Source organism: Microcaecilia unicolor, chromosome 13 (genome assembly GCF_901765095.1).
Source record: "Microcaecilia unicolor chromosome 13, aMicUni1.1, whole genome shotgun sequence".
Classification (NCBI taxonomy): domain Eukaryota; kingdom Metazoa; phylum Chordata; class Amphibia; order Gymnophiona; family Siphonopidae; genus Microcaecilia; species Microcaecilia unicolor.
In genome coordinates this window covers 44575036-44592028 of record NC_044043.1, presented here as the reverse complement: position 1 = coordinate 44592028, position 16993 = coordinate 44575036, and the positions used below count along the sequence as shown (strand labels likewise).

Genomic DNA, 16993 nt, shown 5'->3' with positions numbered 1-16993 from the left:
ACCCCATCCCGGCCCCCCTACCTTTCTGTTGGAGGAGGGACGCAGCCTGCCTGCTTCCCAGTCAGTCGACGCCCAAAATGGTGGCGCCCAGCACCGCCCACTGCATCCTGGGATGCACTGGGCGGGGCTACAGACCATGTAAGGGAATCGCTTCCTTACATGGTCTGTAGCCCCGCCCAGTGCATCCCAGGATGCAGTGGGCGGTGCTGGGCGCCGTCATTTTGGGCGTCGACTGACTGGAAGAGGAGGGAGGCAGGCAGGCTGCGTCCCTCCTCCAACAGAAAGGTAGGGGGGCCGGGACGGGGCCAGGGGGGTGTCGCCACACCACGGACCACCAGGGAATTTAAAGACAACGCTGGGGAGAGGATTTGGGGTGGGCTGGAGGTCCACCGGACCTCCAGTCCCCCCCCCCCCGCCCCGTCGATGGAGCAACGATTACTGGGGGTTTCGGGGGCTGGAGACCCACCGATCCTCCAGCCCCCCCACCCCCCCCCCCCCCCCCCCCCCGTCGCTGGGTGGGAGGGTGGGAGAGGGTTTGGCTGGCGCCGGCGGCCACGACGTTTTCTGGGGGTTTGGGGGGGGCCTTGTTGTTCGGGCCTCGGGCCAGGCTGTTTGAGAGGTTTGGGCTTTTGACAGCCTAGACCTGTCAAACAAGTGCGGGAGGATTGTGCTGAGCACATGCTCGGGCGCAATTCTCCCGCACTTCAACATGATAATCAAAGATAATAGCGCTGCTTAGATTAGCATGCATTATCTTTGATCATCGATGCAGAAAAGCCCTGTGCTGTCCAGGCGCTATTTTTAGGGCACTGTTTGGAACAGCGCGGGGCTTTTGATCATGAGGGCCAGTGAGCTGTTTCGTCACTGCACCTTCCATGAGTTTGGTTATCAGCGGGATCGATGCTACTGGACGATAGTTGGTTAGGTCATTTGTAGATTTCTTTACGTCGTTTGGTAGAGGAGTAAGTAGGATATTTCCTTTATCTTTTGGGAAAAGACCTTTTTGAAGCATGTAATTCAGGTGTTTCGTGAGGTCCGTTTTGAATTGTTGAGGAGCAGATCTTATAAGATTGGTAGGGCAAGTATCTAATTTGCATTGCGATTTGGCATAGTTTTTAAGCAATCGAGAAGTATTGTCGGATGATAGTGTGTCAAAGTTATTCCATGATCAGTCTGCTGGGTATTCCCCAGGTAGTGGGTCTAGATATTCAAGGAGATTTACATAGTCAGTTGTACCAGAAGTGGTACTGTGCAAATAAAAAGAACCAATGTGCAGTGTATAATTAGATTTGCTGCGTTCACCAGCACCCTTCTCCCCCTTTCCTGCTTTGTTCTGCACAAGACATGCCAGTCAGACCATTCTGCTTCACACCATGTGGGGAGATGCCAATTAATGGAAAAACATATCAAAGGAAAAAAAAAGAAGTTTATATACTTAAGTGATTTAAAAAACAACATTTGAATCACATTTTTAAGGGGCTTGATTATTTGCGTCTTTTAATTTGGTGATTTAGAAGGTATTTTTATAAATGCTTTTCATGCATTTATTCCACTTGTAAATGTAGCCCCCCTCCCGGTAAAAGGATGTGCAAGGTCAAGAACATGCATCTTTTATGGGACTTGAATATAGACACAAGCATAGTTTGTTCATCTGAACATTTGACCCAAGCACATGTAAATATCTGCTGCTTCACTGTAGCCATGACTTCTGCAACTTTAATGGTACAGTTGTATAGACACATGGGTGCCTGAATGCCTTTCTAAAATAGGTCTAAATGAATACCTACTGCTGCCCTTTCCAACCTAGACAATGTTATAAATTACTCTATAGAGGAGATATTTTATAATTGCAACCTAGGCATCTGGAGCTAGCCCCAACAACAAATAAGATGCTCTCAAGCATTTATTTACATGTATTCCTAAGAAGGTGTAGATGTATGTGTACTCTATGCATTCACATATTTTATAAAATACACACCTATACATATTGCAACTCTGCCTCAGCCCCACCCAAACTGAAACCCTAGGATTGTCCATGGGCTGTAAACACGTACACAGATCTTGTCAGTTCAGGTACTTGTATATACATTTTCAGCTGCCGAATTTTATCAGAGCTATTCCTTGCATATAAAACCTGCTTTACAAGTGAAAAATGGCACTTTTTCATTTATAGCGTGCCTGTTATAAAATTTTCAGGTGTATGTGTACATGCATACTTTCATCTGCTCTGGCCCTTGCAATTCTTGTAGATGGTGTTTGGGTGGAGCTGGGATGTAGCTCTGTGCTGCATGAATACTTGATAAAATACAAATGTACCCTAACAGAAAATTTGCTGCTTCCTTGAAATTCCTGGAAAGAATTATGCAAAAGAGGTTGAGAATGTCTGTCCACCTTTGAGGGCAAAATAACTCTCTGAAAATTTAATAGAGTGTGATGAAACTTAGCATGAGGGAAAAACTAGTAAAATGACACATTCATAAAAGGACCAGATTAGTAGGGGCTCCTGAGATATAAGCCCCTCCCCCTCAAAAAAATAATTGCCCAGTGCATTTTTATGTGTTTTTCAAGTTGCATTTTTGGTTGCAAGATTAAGGGATTTCCTTTTGGAAGAAAATTTCCGCACGGCTCTGCAGAGCTATGTACTACCGCATTTTGATTATTACAGTGCCATTTTGTGCAGTCTTCATACTACGCTACAGGCATTGCAGGTGGCACAAAACTGTGCAGCACGATTGCTTACATGGACAAGTAAATTGGAGTATATTACTCAATTGCAGAAATTACATTGGCTGTCTATTGTGTTGTGGGTTGAGTTCAAGTTGCTTGTGTTTGTTTTGAAGGTGCTGCATGATGATGCTCCATTGACTTTAACTCAGAAATTGTGGGAGTATCATCCTGTACGGTCTCTTCAGTCTGAGGATCAAGCATTATTGGACGTTCCTTCCTTGCTTCATTCTTGTATTTTTTTTCTGTTGTTGGTCCCAGATTGTGGAATGCTCTTCCATTGACTTTGCATCAAATTAATTCTTTATTTCGGAACAGCTGAAGACTTTTTTTGTGTGCGGCGGTTGACTTAAAAGCAAACGGGATGCTAGGAATTATTAGGAAAGGGATGCTAAATAAGACCAATAATAATTTTAATGTCTCTATCATTCCATAGTGCGACTTCACCTTGAGTATTGTGTTCAGTTCTGGTCGCCGTATCTCAAAAAAAAGATATAGCGGAATTAGAAAAGGTTCAAAGAAGTGCAACCAAAATGATAAAGGGGATGGAACTCCTCTTATATGAGGAAAGGCTGAAGTGGTTAGGGCTCTTCAGCTTGGAAAAGATGTGATCTCCCACTCTCACCCCAGCTACCTCCCCTACATACACAACATGTGCCTAGCATACATGCACATGGTATCCGGCGAATAGGCACCCGGACAGTTCCCAACCACCAGTTCCCCTCCCCCTTTTTTTTGAGTGCATTCCCATTATTCCTGGTGTTGCATTGTGGCGCTGCTTTTTTAGACACTGCCAGGGAAGATTGTCTACTGTAAAAAAAAGTGAAGTTCTGGTGGTGCGGATACAGATGTACACAGAGGAAGTATAATAATGGAATAACTTTTCATAGGTAGATTATTTCATTTATTATAAATCGTAATCAGTGTGTCATTTTGAGGGGCTGATTATAGGGACACCCTAGCATGTGTTGGTGCGGAGATTTTAATAGTGGTTCATAGATATCAATTAGCTACATATTCAAACAAAAAATATTAGGGGAGCTGTGTTGCAACTTAAGGCCACCGATGTTCAATCTTTCTTCAAGCAGCCTAGTCCGAATGCTGGTATTGCAGCTGACCGACTGTGGTCCTCCTTTCTTTTGCCCACTCATAAGACTGTCAAATCCTTTCTCACAAAGTATTCTTCTTCACATTGCCTTTTGGATGCTTGTCCGAGTTATTTATTAAAAACTGTACTAGCAAGATTTATTGACCTTCAAGCTCATATCTCGTTTATGCTTACTCAAGGAGCTTTTCCTCAGCGGAAAGGTTCCAAAATATATATCCCAATGCTTAAGAGCACCTCATATTCATTGGGAGACGTTACTAATTACAGGCCTGTTGCTTCTATCCCATTGTTGACTAAGGTAATGGAGGGTATAGTTCGTACTCAGCTTATAAATCACCTTTCCTCTTTCTCCCTCTTGCATAAGGGAGGCTTTAGACCTTATTATAGTACCGAGACGAACTTGACCACTTTAATATCTGATTTTAGGAAAGCAGTTAGTGTAGGCTTTACGTTTTTAGTGATTCAGTTCAATACGTTAAGTGCCTTTGATCTTGTTGATCATGAGTTTCTTTTAGGCCTGTTTGGATTGTGTGGGAAAGTTCACCAATGGTTCCGTGGCTTTCTAAAATCTAGATCGTATCAGGTGAAGTTGTCAGGTTCTTTTTCACCTTCCTGGTCTCCTGACTGTGGGGTGCCATAGGGCTCACCGCTTTCTCTAATCCTATTCAATGTTATGATGGCTCCATTAGGTGAAAGGCTAGAGGCAGCAGGATTCTGCACTTTATTTACATGAATGATATCACAGTCTATATCCCTTTCAAGATTGGTAATCCAGAAATTGTCCCTAAAATTAGGCTTGATCTGGATTTGATGGAATCCTGGGCTTCCGAATTTAAGTTAAAGATAAAACTAAATTTCTTGTGGTAACCAAACTCTTTGACCATACCACATATAATAATTTTAGTATTGACAATGTGCCATACCCTCTAGACTGGGTCTGTTGATTAACAGTCACCTCTCATGGTTGAGTCTCGGGTTTCCTCAGTAGTGAAAAAACCGTTCAGGTCTCTTTGGAAGCTGAGGAGAATCCGATCATATTTCTCGCCAGACACCTTTAGACTGCTGGTTCAATCCTTGGTTTTAAGTCAGTTCGATTACTGCAATTCCATCTATGCTGGATGTAAGGAGGATGTCCTAAAAAGGCTACAAACAGCCCAATATACTGCAGCTAATCTTGCCCTTGAGGTATTGCGCTTTGATAGAGCCACTCTATTATGCAAGCTGCACTGGTTGCCCATTAAAGCCAGGATTATTTTTAAATTGTTTTTTGTCTTTAAAATATTATATGGCATGACACCGGATTATATGCAGCCCTTAATAATTATTTCCCTACGCAATATAACCTTTGGTTCTAGGGACTACCTTAGACTTCATCTTCCAGATTGCAAGAGAGTACATTATAAATCAGTTCACTCTGTTGACGTTAGATACCAGATTGCTAAGTGGTAGAATTCACTGCCAATGGCAATCAAGGGTTAGCCTGATATGTCATAAAAAACTGAAAACTCTTCTGTGAGAGGTTTCTGTCCAATGATGGAGTAGCTTAGATTGCAACTGGCCATCAATGGTCTATATTTAATATTTTGCTTATGACTTTGGAAACCTTGTCTGTTTATTTACTGTTAGCCACATTGAACTTGAGTTTGGGAAAATGTGGGGTATAAATGTCAAAATACATAAAATAAACAGAGTAGTAATTTGTTAGAAATCGTAATCAGTGTGTCATTTTGAGGGGCTGATTATAGGCACACCCTAGCATGTGTTGGTGCAGAGATTTGTTTTCTCCTAGTATAGGGCCACTAAAACAAGTGCTCAACCTTCAGAGTTTCTATCAATTTTATTTACTTATTTATGAATTAGGTTGAAACCTGGGAGCATTTAAAATATTTTTTTCCTGTCCCTAGGGGGCTTAGGCTACTAGACTACATTTTCCATGTAGAGGCAGACAGGCGAGTAAAGTTATACTGTGTAGTTGGACAGGGAAAGGGAAGGAGATTAATTGTCCTAGTGTGTCGTGCATTGTTTGGGTTATGGGTGGGAATTGGTTCAGTGGGAACTGTCTGGTAATAACTGACCTAGAACATAGTAACATAGTAGATGACGGCAGAAAAAGACCTGCACGGTCCATCCAGTCTGCCCAACAAGATAAACTCATATGTGCTACTTTCTGTGTATACCCTACCTTGATCACACACATGTTTATTCTGGCATGTTTATGATTGGTTACTGTGTGTATGGCCAAGTATCTTCTGATGTAGTGGGCAGGGCCAGTTTAAGCCTTTGGCAAACTTTGCACATTCTGTGTTCCACATGTTTAGGGAGCTCTGTGAGATGAATTAAGGATTCAGAAGGCTAGGATTGCCACTTCCCTGCCCTTTTTCAGAAGTCAGCCGAATTTTACATTACTCTCCAGAAGGTAGAAGGATGGGTAATACGTTTGGACATTTTTCTGAGTTTAAAAGCTCTATCAGCAGTTCTCTAATTCCCCCCCCCCCCCCCCCCCCCGTCCGGTCCCCCTGTAAGTGAGCCTGCCCCGGTCTGCTTTTTTTTTTTTATAACTAGCAGCAAAGACTGTAGGTAGGATCCAGCTAATGGGGACAGAGCACCAGAAGGCAGCTGTAGTCACAGGAAGGGAGGAGGTGATCTGGAGGAAGTTTTTGTATTGAAGTTCTTCATGTGGAGGGGGACAGATATACCCCAGTATATTTCTATGGGAGGAGCCACTCCAGTTCTACAGTATAATATACACTGTTTCACTGTAAAAACAATTAAGGAATTGAACCTGTCTTTCAAACTGCCTTCCCTTCTCTTCTCCACCTGATCAAACACATAGAAAAGAAGCATGCACACACATACCAAACACTTCCCCTCCTCCAACACAACACACGCATTTACATGCAGAGGAGTTGGAAAGAATTCCGTGTGTAATGCTGTACATGCTTTCCCTATTTTATTATTATTATTTTTTTTAACATGCACTGGGAATCTCTCCACAATCTGGATACTTGTTTAATGTGAATGATCTGGTTTTATTTGCTGCAGTGCAGAGTTGCTTGCATCAGGTTTTCTGCTGTCTTAGTTCATCTGCTGCGTATTGGTATTTCTTATGACTTTGGGTCTGGGGTGGCTGACCTGAATTTAGACATGGGAGCAATGAATTTTAAAGGAACAGTATTACACACACTGTAGGATTCTCTTGTATATGTACTTACTGTTCCTAGGGTCAGCAGCATGTTTGAGACCTGAGAGGTGGTGCTCAGGTTTATTCCTGGTCAGCTGATATAGATTCATGAAAATATCTTTTCTTTCCTTTTGTTGTTTTATTTTTTTTAATCAAGAAAGCGGTTTTTAAATGTTTACATTCATTTTGGTTATCCAAAGGAATTAATCGATAACATTTACTATTTAAGTAACGCTGTCAGTGTGCATAACTATGTACAAGATAATTCAAATGACTACACTCTTCCTGTGCCAAAGAGCTTATTGGCTTAGGATTTTAGAATCCAAGAGGTTTGAGTGACTTTCTAAGGTCCATATAACATATACCAAAGACTCCTTTCCAGTATAGTTGTGTGAATTTTAGGAACATGAAAGGGAATTAACTAACAAACTTTTCAGAGACCCATTACTATGTCTCAGTGTGTCCAAGAAATTTTATAAGGAACCCTTTGCAGTACGATCATTTAAAGAAGAGTAATAGCGATTGGCCAGCCTCATTCTTTCCGGAATCTTCCTGCCAGCCAATGTTGAATTTGTTGCTGGTCACGTTGTTCTGCTCTGGGGTAAAACACCCACTTTAACAGCCATGCTGGCCAGCCTTGGAATAATAGCCCACTGCTATGTGTAATTCTTTGCGGGAGAACTTGGGGCCTAAATGTTAAGGCTTATTGTTATTCTGCGTTGATAATCTCAGCCTTGCTTTAATAATTTTTCCTCATGCCTGGGTAGCCCGCGAGTTACACAATAATCACTCACACAGCTTTGTAATCAATGCCCAAAGTAATAGGATTCCTCTGGCCACCGGCAATTAATAAATTTGTGTCTTTTTTAAAACACTAGCAAGTCGGGCCTGAAATACGACTGACTGGCTTTCCTCATTTGCATATTTATTGCAGTGGAAAAATTCTTGTCGAATGATTGATGTTGAGCCTGCCTTTTGAATTCCAAGTAGCACATTATTATGAAATGAAAAATGCCGACCATACAGTTGATTAAAGTTGAAGACGGTGGAATCTGTGGGTTTTTTTTTTATATAAGATTGCGGGAGAATTAAAGGCATATTTTAATGGATGTTGACAAGAAGTGAACTAACAAAAGCAAAGGAAAGGATTTGCTTGAAAAGATTTAATCAGATGCATTTCTTGGGGGATTAATTGCCGGGGATGGCTAGAGCAAGTGGCAGGCTTGTGGCTTTGAATGAAAGTATTGTTCTTGGGCGAGATCCAGCGTGTGTCACTTTGACCTATGCTTTTTGCTCAGGCTTTGGAGTTCCTTTACTAGGCAGAAAAGAAATCTTTGCCTGCGCGACTAGCATACTACCAAGTGAGAGTAGTCCTGTGACTGTTTTGTGGAGGTACATCAAATACAAGAATATATTTGAAAGTGAAATGCAGGTATTTTGAAAATACTTTTCCCTATCGGGATCTAGGTGCATGTGGAGCTTTATTTCTGAAGAAAGCAATGATCTCTGGCTAAGGAATGTCCCTGGTGTGTTGGGTTGAAAGAGAGGTGTAGAAATGGGGAACTGTTTGGGTAGTTGCGAATGAAGGTATATAGCACCATAGTCCTTCTGATTAAGCTGGAAGGAACACGAGGTAACTGCAGGGCAAGGTTTGCCCTGTTCATTCTAACCCTTTTTCAAAGATGAACTGAAATAAAAATTGAAATCAAAGCTTTTTCCTCTTACATGCTTTTTTTTTCCGTGCATGTAGATATGATATGATAGATTGTAATTTTTTGTCTTTGTCGGGTGATTGACACCATGTTGCTTGATGTGCATATAGACATTGATTATACGTTTACAAATGCAGTTAAGATTCCTTAGTACGTAGAATATATGGTGGTGTGTCCCATAGATAGTCTGCATAGGGGATCTTCTGGGAGGTTTCATCATCATCTTAGTGTTTCTGTACAGTTCATCACTTCACAGCAGAGGTACAACTGCACTGGGCTTCCAGGAAGTCTCAGATGATTACACAGAGGATTTGTAGTTGAAACCCAAACTTCAATGAGTATGGGGAGGCCTGATTCATTTATTTACTTACATATATCACTAAGAGGTGGAATAGGAGAAACAAGAACTTGATATTGCTGTTGATTTGCATATGAGAATTTTATGATTTTGTGAAGGTAATTTTCAAATTGCATGCGTATCTAGAAAATCTATGGGTAGTTTTTTGCACCAGTTGGGAAAGAAAGTATGTACATCACTTTGCCTGACAAAAAAAGTACCTGAATGTATCTGCACCCAAGTAGAAATACATGTGCACTTTGAAAATGTTGTGACTCTACTCCTGCCCTGGGTACACCTCCCTCTACTGTATGTAAACTTACACAGTGGTGGTACATGTGTAATTTTGTCTTTATAGAGGATGGTCATTTCCATGGGTGAAATACTATTTTAGTCCAGGAAATGTTTTTGAAAATTGTTCTCTTTGTGCATTTCTACCCAAAATAGATGATTCTCAGCAAAGCTGTCTGGATGTACCCTTTTGGTTTTTATTTGCTGTCAGTTACATGGTTTTACTTCTCCTGTGCTGAGCCCTGAATCTAAATTCTACAGCACTAAAGTGAGCACATCACTTTTCCTTTGTTGAAATACTAAAATGAGCACATCAAAAAAAATGCAAGTTAAGGCATAATCTTGTTTGCACTTTGGGTGCCAGCAAAGCAGTCGGCCTTCAAGTAATCAAAGTAGTTCTGCTCCTTGCTAGCCATTTTTTACATGTTCTGGCATATATATGACATCCAAAAAAGGATATAGTGCAAAACGTTATATACACATACCATGAGCCCCAGCTAATAGGAACTTACAAGAGAGTAATTTTCAAGAGCATTCCTGTATATAAATAATGGGAATGGGCTTTTATAAAATTGCCAGCCTGGTATGTCAGTAAAGTTTTGTGTGCTCTACCTGTTCGCATATAAGTTACCTAGAGTGAGCAAAGGTTTTGACGAGGTTGGTGGTCATTGCATTTCTCTACACACCCAGGGTTGAATTTGTAGATAGAAAGGAAATGGAACTGTGGAGCCAGGAAGGGGGGTGGGTGTGCATGCCATGAGTACTATGAGAAGAGGAGCTGGTTCGGTGAGTAGAGGGGCTGTTCTCTGCTTTGCTTCAGACTTTACCCCTCCCCCTCCTGTTCCCTGCAGGCTACCTGGAAGGGAGGTCTAGAGCAGAGCACCCCTGCTGCTCTGGAGTGTGCAAAGAAGTGGTGGTGGGACTGTCTTCCAAACTATTCTCCCAGCAATTATATCCTATGCATACTTTTGAAACTTTAGGCATCTGTGCATAAATTAAGCCCTGAAAATGTGTGTGTACCAAAGAGCAGGTGTAAAAATGCGTGCACAGTTTCCTGGATAATTTTCAAAGTGGACATAAATGCATATTTCCACTTTTTAAAACCTAGTCGTCTGCACGAAGGAAAGCATGCATGTACTTGTTTACCCATGCATGGTTAGAAAACTTACCAGAAAATAGATATTGGCTAAGGTCAGAGTAAATGACGGAAACTTGACTGTCCTGATTTCCAAGCTGGTACTTCAACCACTGGACACCCTCTTATCAGTCTATCGATAAATGATCTTATTGGTCTGTACGTGAGAGTCTCAATGTATCTTATAGATTCCAGAGAAGGAGGGGTAGCAGTAGAGTGCAGTCACTGTCTCTGGAGCCATTGGTACTGCTATACAGAATTGATTTTTGTGGGTTTAGAACAGTAGGACAGATTTCATCTCAGTGGGTCTTGTGACACTTTGATGCATGGCTGTGCTTTCCTTGCATGGAGCTTAAATACTCCAGGGCTACTTTTTGACTGGGTGAAAGGATGTATAAGATGAGAGCGTAAGAGGGAGTATTAACAGAAAGGCACAAGTTGATTTACTGATATTGGCTGCAGGCTTTCTTGTTGGATTGATAGGCTGTCTTCTCCACGGAACTCTTTTGTGTGTGTGTGTGTGTGTTTTCCCCTTCCGGCTTGCACAAAAGTAAATTTCACAAGAGCCACTTTGTAGAGACCATATTAGGTGGTGACTCTTGTGGGTGTTTTCATGGTTCTCAGTTAAACTGGGTATTCAGTTGAGCATACTTCTTTCTCATTCACAAAGAGGACCGAGCATTTTCTTCTCTTGAATAGAAGCCAGATTCTATAGGAAGAGTGAATGGGTTTGTCCTGTCTGTCTCTCTCTCAGCTCAAATTCTTTGCTGAATTCTTTAAGTGCCAAAGGCAGAATTAAGGAAGAAAGAAGCCCTTTTTTGCTAAACCACGTTAAGCATTAATACGAGCTTAAAATGTGAAAAAGGCTTACTGCAAAATGCATTAATGGTTTACAGTAATTTGCCTTTCAGCACTTGCTAATTGCACACTATATTAAATTATTTTTAGAATTTTTTCGGGAGGGGCATGTCATGGGCATGAAAGTTTCCATAGCGCCCCTGTAGACTGTCACAGAAGGGTTATGTACTCCTACCAGCAGGTGGAGACTGAGAACCACTGAGTTTCAGGTAATCCTACCCTCTGTTTTCTGTCCAGTAACCAGTTCCTAATCCACAAAAGGACATGGCCTCCTATCCCATGACTTTTTAATTTTCTTAGGAGTCTAACATGAGGAAGTTTTGTCAGAAGCTTTCTGAAAATCTAGATACACTACATCAATTGGCTCGCCTTTATCCACATGTTTATTCACACCTTCAAGAAATGAAGCAGATTGATGAGGCAAGATTTCCCATGGCTGAACCCATGCTGACACTGTCCCATTAGACCATGTTTGTCTATGTGCTATTGAGATAGACATGGGGAAGCCACTGCTTGCCATGGGATTGGTGTCATGGAATGTTGCTACTATTTGAGTTTCTGCCAGCTATTTGTGACCTGGATTGGCCTCTGTGGGAGCAAGATACTGGGCTAGATGGATCATTGGTCCTACCCAGTATGGCTATTCTTATGTTTGGATGTCTGTCAGGTCCTCCATAGGTACTTGCATGTTACTCGTCTGTCCGATCGTCTGTACTCATATGTGATCATTGGAAGGGAGAGGTGGCTTCCAAGGCCAAGATTGCAAGGTGAATTAAGAAGGCATTAGCTTACTTACTCAAGGGTAGACCGATTCCATCGTTCTTGAAGGTTCATCCTACCAGAGTGCAAGCGGCTTCATGGGCAGAGCACTCCCGGTTTTGCCTCTTGACATCTGCAAAGCAGTAGTTTGGTCTTCCCTGCATTGTTTTGTGCATCATTCCAAGTTGGATGTGTAGGCCTAAAATGATGTGGCGTTTGGGGTGAGAGTTTTTGAGGCAGGGCTTTAAGGGTTCCTCCCTTGATGGTCACTGCTTTGGTACTTCCCTTCTGTGCCGGTCTAGAGGGATGCTGTGGAAAACATTTAGGCATTTCCTGCTAATTTGATTTCCTTTAGTCCCTCTAGACCAGCACAGAGCCTGCCCAGGCTGCGTCTGCTGTATTCCTTTCTTCTTGTTTCATATGCTGATGGTTCCCTCATAGTTGTGGGTTCTGGGCTGCGAGGGGTGAGTTCATTGAGATTTTCTTGTGTGTTGAAATAAAAATTAAATGTTACATGAAAGATCAGTACAGGACAGAAGGTTTTCAGGTCAGCTTTGAATTTGTGGCCTGACTACGCTGATTTTGATATCCGCACTAGGCAGCGGCAGCAGATGGGCATTAAGCCTTGTTGGCCATGAGTCGGCGAGGGATGTTTTGGATATTGAATGTTTTCTCTCCTCTTAAGAGATTCTGCTTGGCTATTCGTACTTCTACTACTACTATTTATCATTTCAATAGTGCTGCAAGGCATGTGCAGCGCTGTACACCATACACAAAAAAGACAGTCCCTGCTCAAAGAGCTTACAATCTAGATAAGACAGGTATCCTCTCTGAGCATACCACCCGAACACTCGTCCATTCTCTCATTACCTCTTGCCTTGACTACTACAACCTACTCCTCACTGGCCTCCCACTTAGCCATCTATCCCCCCTTTAATCTGTTCAGAACTCTGCTGCACGTCTTATCTTCAGTCAGGACCGATATGCCCATATTACCCGTCTCCTCAAGTCACTTCACTGGCTTCCGATCAGGTACCGCATACAGTTCAAGCTTCTCCTACTTACAGTGGTGGAAATAAGTATTTGATCCCTTGCTGATTTTGTAAGTTTGCCCACTGACAAAGACATGAGCAGCCCATAATTGAAGGGTAGGTTATTGGTAACAGTGAGAGATAGCACATCACAAATTAAATCCGGAAAATCACATTGTGGAAAGTATATGAATTTATTTGCATTCTGCAGAGGGAAATAAGTATTTGATCCCCCACCAACCAGTAAGAGATCTGGCCCCTACAGACCAGGTAGATGCTCCAAATCAACTCGTTACCTGCATGACAGACAGCTGTCGGCAATGGTCACCTGTATGAAAGACACCTGTCCACAGACTCAGTGAATCAGTCAGACTCTAACCTCTACAAAATGGCCAAGAGCAAGGAGCTGTCTAAGGATGTCAGGGACAAGATCATACACCTGCACAAGGCTGGAATGGGCTACAAAACCATCAGTAAGACGCTGGGCGAGAAGGAGACAACTGTTGGTGCCATAGTAAGAAAATGGAAGAAGTACAAAATGACTGTCAATCGACAAAGATCTGGGGCTCCACGCAAAATCTCACCTCGTGGGGTATCCTTGATCATGAGGAAGGTTAGAAATCAGCCTACAACTACAAGGGGGGAACTTGTCAATGATCTCAAGGCAGCTGGGACCACTGTCACCACGAAAACCATTGGTAACACATTACGACATAACGGATTGCAATCCTGCAGTGCCCGCAAGGTCCCCCTGCTCCGGAAGGCACATGTGACGGCCCGTCTGAAGTTTGCCAGTGAACACCTGGATGATGCCGAGAGTGATTGGGAGAAGGTGCTGTGGTCAGATGAGACAAAAATTGAGCTCTTTGGCATGAACTCAACTCGCCGTGTTTGGAGGAAGAGAAATGCTGCCTATGACCCAAAGAACACCGTCCCCACTGTCAAGCATGGAGGTGGAAATGTTATGTTTTGGGGGTGTTTCTCTGCTAAGGGCACAGGACTACTTCACCGCATCAATGGGAGAATGGATGGGGCCATGTACCGTACAATTCTGAGTGACAACCTCCTTCCCTCCGCCAGGGCCTTAAAAATGGGTCGTGGCTGGGTCTTCCAGCACGACAATGACCCAAAACATACAGCCAAGGCAACAAAGGAGTGGCTCAGGAAGAAGCACATTAGGGTCATGGAGTGGCCTAGCCAGTCACCAGACCTTAATCCCATTGAAAACTTATGGAGGGAGCTGAAGCTGCGAGTTGCCAAGCGACAGCCCAGAACTCTTAATGATTTAGAGATGATCTGCAAAGAGGAGTGGACCAAAATTCCTCCTGACATGTGTGCAAACCTCATCAACTACAGAAGACGTCTGACCGCTGTGCTTGCCAACAAGGGTTTTGCCACCAAGTATTAGGTCTTGTTTGCCAGAGGGATTAAATACTTATTTCCCTCTGCAGAATGCAAATAAATTCATATACTTTCCACAATGTGATTTTCCGGATTTAATTTGTGATGTGCTATCTCTCACTGTTACCAATAACCTACCCTTCAATTATGGGCTGCTCATGTCTTTGTCAGTGGGCAAACTTACAAAATCAGCAAGGGATCAAATACTTATTTCCACCACTGTACCTACAAATGCACTCGATCTGCAGCCCCTCATTACCTCTCTACCCTCATCTCCCCTTACGCTCCTACCCATAACCTCCGCTCACAGGACAAATCCCTCCTCTCAGTACCCTTCTCCACCACCGTCAACTCCAGACTCCGCCCTTTCTGCCTCGCCTCACCCTATGCGTGGAATAAACTCCATGAGCCCATACGCCAAGCCCCCTCGCTGCCCATCTTCAAATCCTTACTCAAATCACACCTCTTCATTGTCGCCTTCGGCACATAACCATTATACCTCCATTCAGGATATCTAGACTGCCCCAACTTTACATTTCGTCCTTTAGATTGTAAGCTCCTTTGAGCAGGGACTATCCTTCTTTGTTAAACTGTACAGCGCTGTGTAACCCTAGTAGCGCTTTAGAAATGTTAAGTAGTAGTAGTAGTAGATAAGACAGGTAAACAGACAGAACAATTAAGGGAAGGGAATAAAAGGTGAGGTTAAAGGACAGGGCAAGTGAGTAGTGGTTAGGAGTCAAAAGCAGTGGTAAAGAGGTGGGCTTTAAGTTTGGACTTGAAAATGACCAAAGACGGGGCTAGACGCACAGGCTCGGGAAGTCTATTCCAGGCGTGAGGTGCTGCAAGACAAAAAGAACAGAGACTGATTTTCAAGAGACTGCACAGCCCACTTATAGGATTATCTGGTTGGTGTGTATTACCCTTCTGTGCTAGTTTAGAGAGACTAAGGTAAAGCAAGTTAGCAGGTAAGACCTAATTTCTCCTTATTCAGCTAGTATGTTCACATTAGCACACACTAACTGGATAATGCAGGAGCACTTGGCGCCCTTAAATAGGAGGCTACTACTACTATTTAGCATTTCTATAGCGCTACAAGGCATACGCAGCGCTGCACAAACACAGAAGAAAGACAGCCCCTGCTCAAAGAGCTTACAATCTAATAGACAAAAATAATAAAGTAAGCAAATCAATTAATGTGTAGAGGAAAGAGGAGAGGAGGGTAGGTAGAAGCGAGAGGTACAAGTGGTTACAAGTCAAAAGCAATGTTAAAGAGGTGGGCTTTCAATCTAGATTTAAAGGTGGCCAAGGATGGGGCAAGACGTAGGGGCTCAGGAAGTTTATTCCAGGCGTAGGGTCCAGCGAGACAAAAGGCGCGAAGTCTGGAGTTGACAGTAGTGGAGAAGGAAACAGATAAGAAGGATTTATCCATGGATCGGAGCGCACGAGAAGGGGAGTACAGAAGGACGAGTGTGGAGAGATACTGGGGCAGTAAGTGTTCCCATGTGCTAATGGAAAAATTAGCATGGGACCTGCAAAAAAAAAACTGGACAAATCCATAATATACTGCCACAGTAAATCTGGGCTTAGTGCATTGGAAAGTCCCACATTAGCATGCACTAAGTCCAGATTTTGCTGTAGTTTAGTAAAACGGCCCCCAGAATATGATGATGTATCCAAGGATGTTCTGTCTCATCTGTTTACAAATGTGCATTTATATCCTTAAAGTTTAAGGCTTTGCTTGGTCTAACTGGGTGGGACAGCTGGGTGTTTGGGGGGGGAGGGGGGTGATATTTCACTAAAACTTCAAAAACTTGGGGTCATTGAGCTGTTGGCAGCATTGAAATTCATATTGTTACGAAAGTGCTTCTAAGTAACTTGATGGGGTTTATAATGGGGCTACTTTGTTTGAATTTACTTACGTGATTGTAAGCTGTTTTTCCTCATGTAGTATCCTATGTACAGGGATTTTTCAATACTTAATAAAGACTTCATACAAATTAAAAAAAAAAGTTTAAGGCTTTGAATGTCAGCAGAATCTTGTAAAGAGAGGTAGTCTTGGATGCCTTTCCATAACTGTTTGGCATTTGCTGAGTTTGTCATCCTGCTTGTCTAAAGCTACAGATTCCGTGAATCTGGGATGGATAAAGGTGACAAGGATTTACTAAGTTTTTTTTTTTTTTTGCTTAAAATCCTGTAACTGGCAGAATGATGACCCATGTAAATCTGTCTGGGCAGTATGTTCCATGCTTTATTTTCATACAAGAGCACATTCCCATCTAAGTTCAAAACATTGATTAGCCAGATTTAACCAGAACAAACAAAAGGAATCCTATTTAGAAAGATCGGATCCAAAGAAGAGTAGGGGAGATTACTACTACTACTACTTATCATTTCTATAGCGCTACTAGACGTACGAAACGCTGTACACTTGAACAAGAAGAGACAGTCCCTACTTG

At 42.6% G+C, this 16993-nt stretch overlaps 1 protein-coding gene across 1 annotated transcript in view; it reads left to right on the top strand.

Moving 5' to 3' along the window:
- Positions 1-16993, top strand: part of AATF (apoptosis antagonizing transcription factor) — a 122480-nt gene that overhangs the window by 26143 nt on the left and 79344 nt on the right. The window lies entirely within an intron of this gene.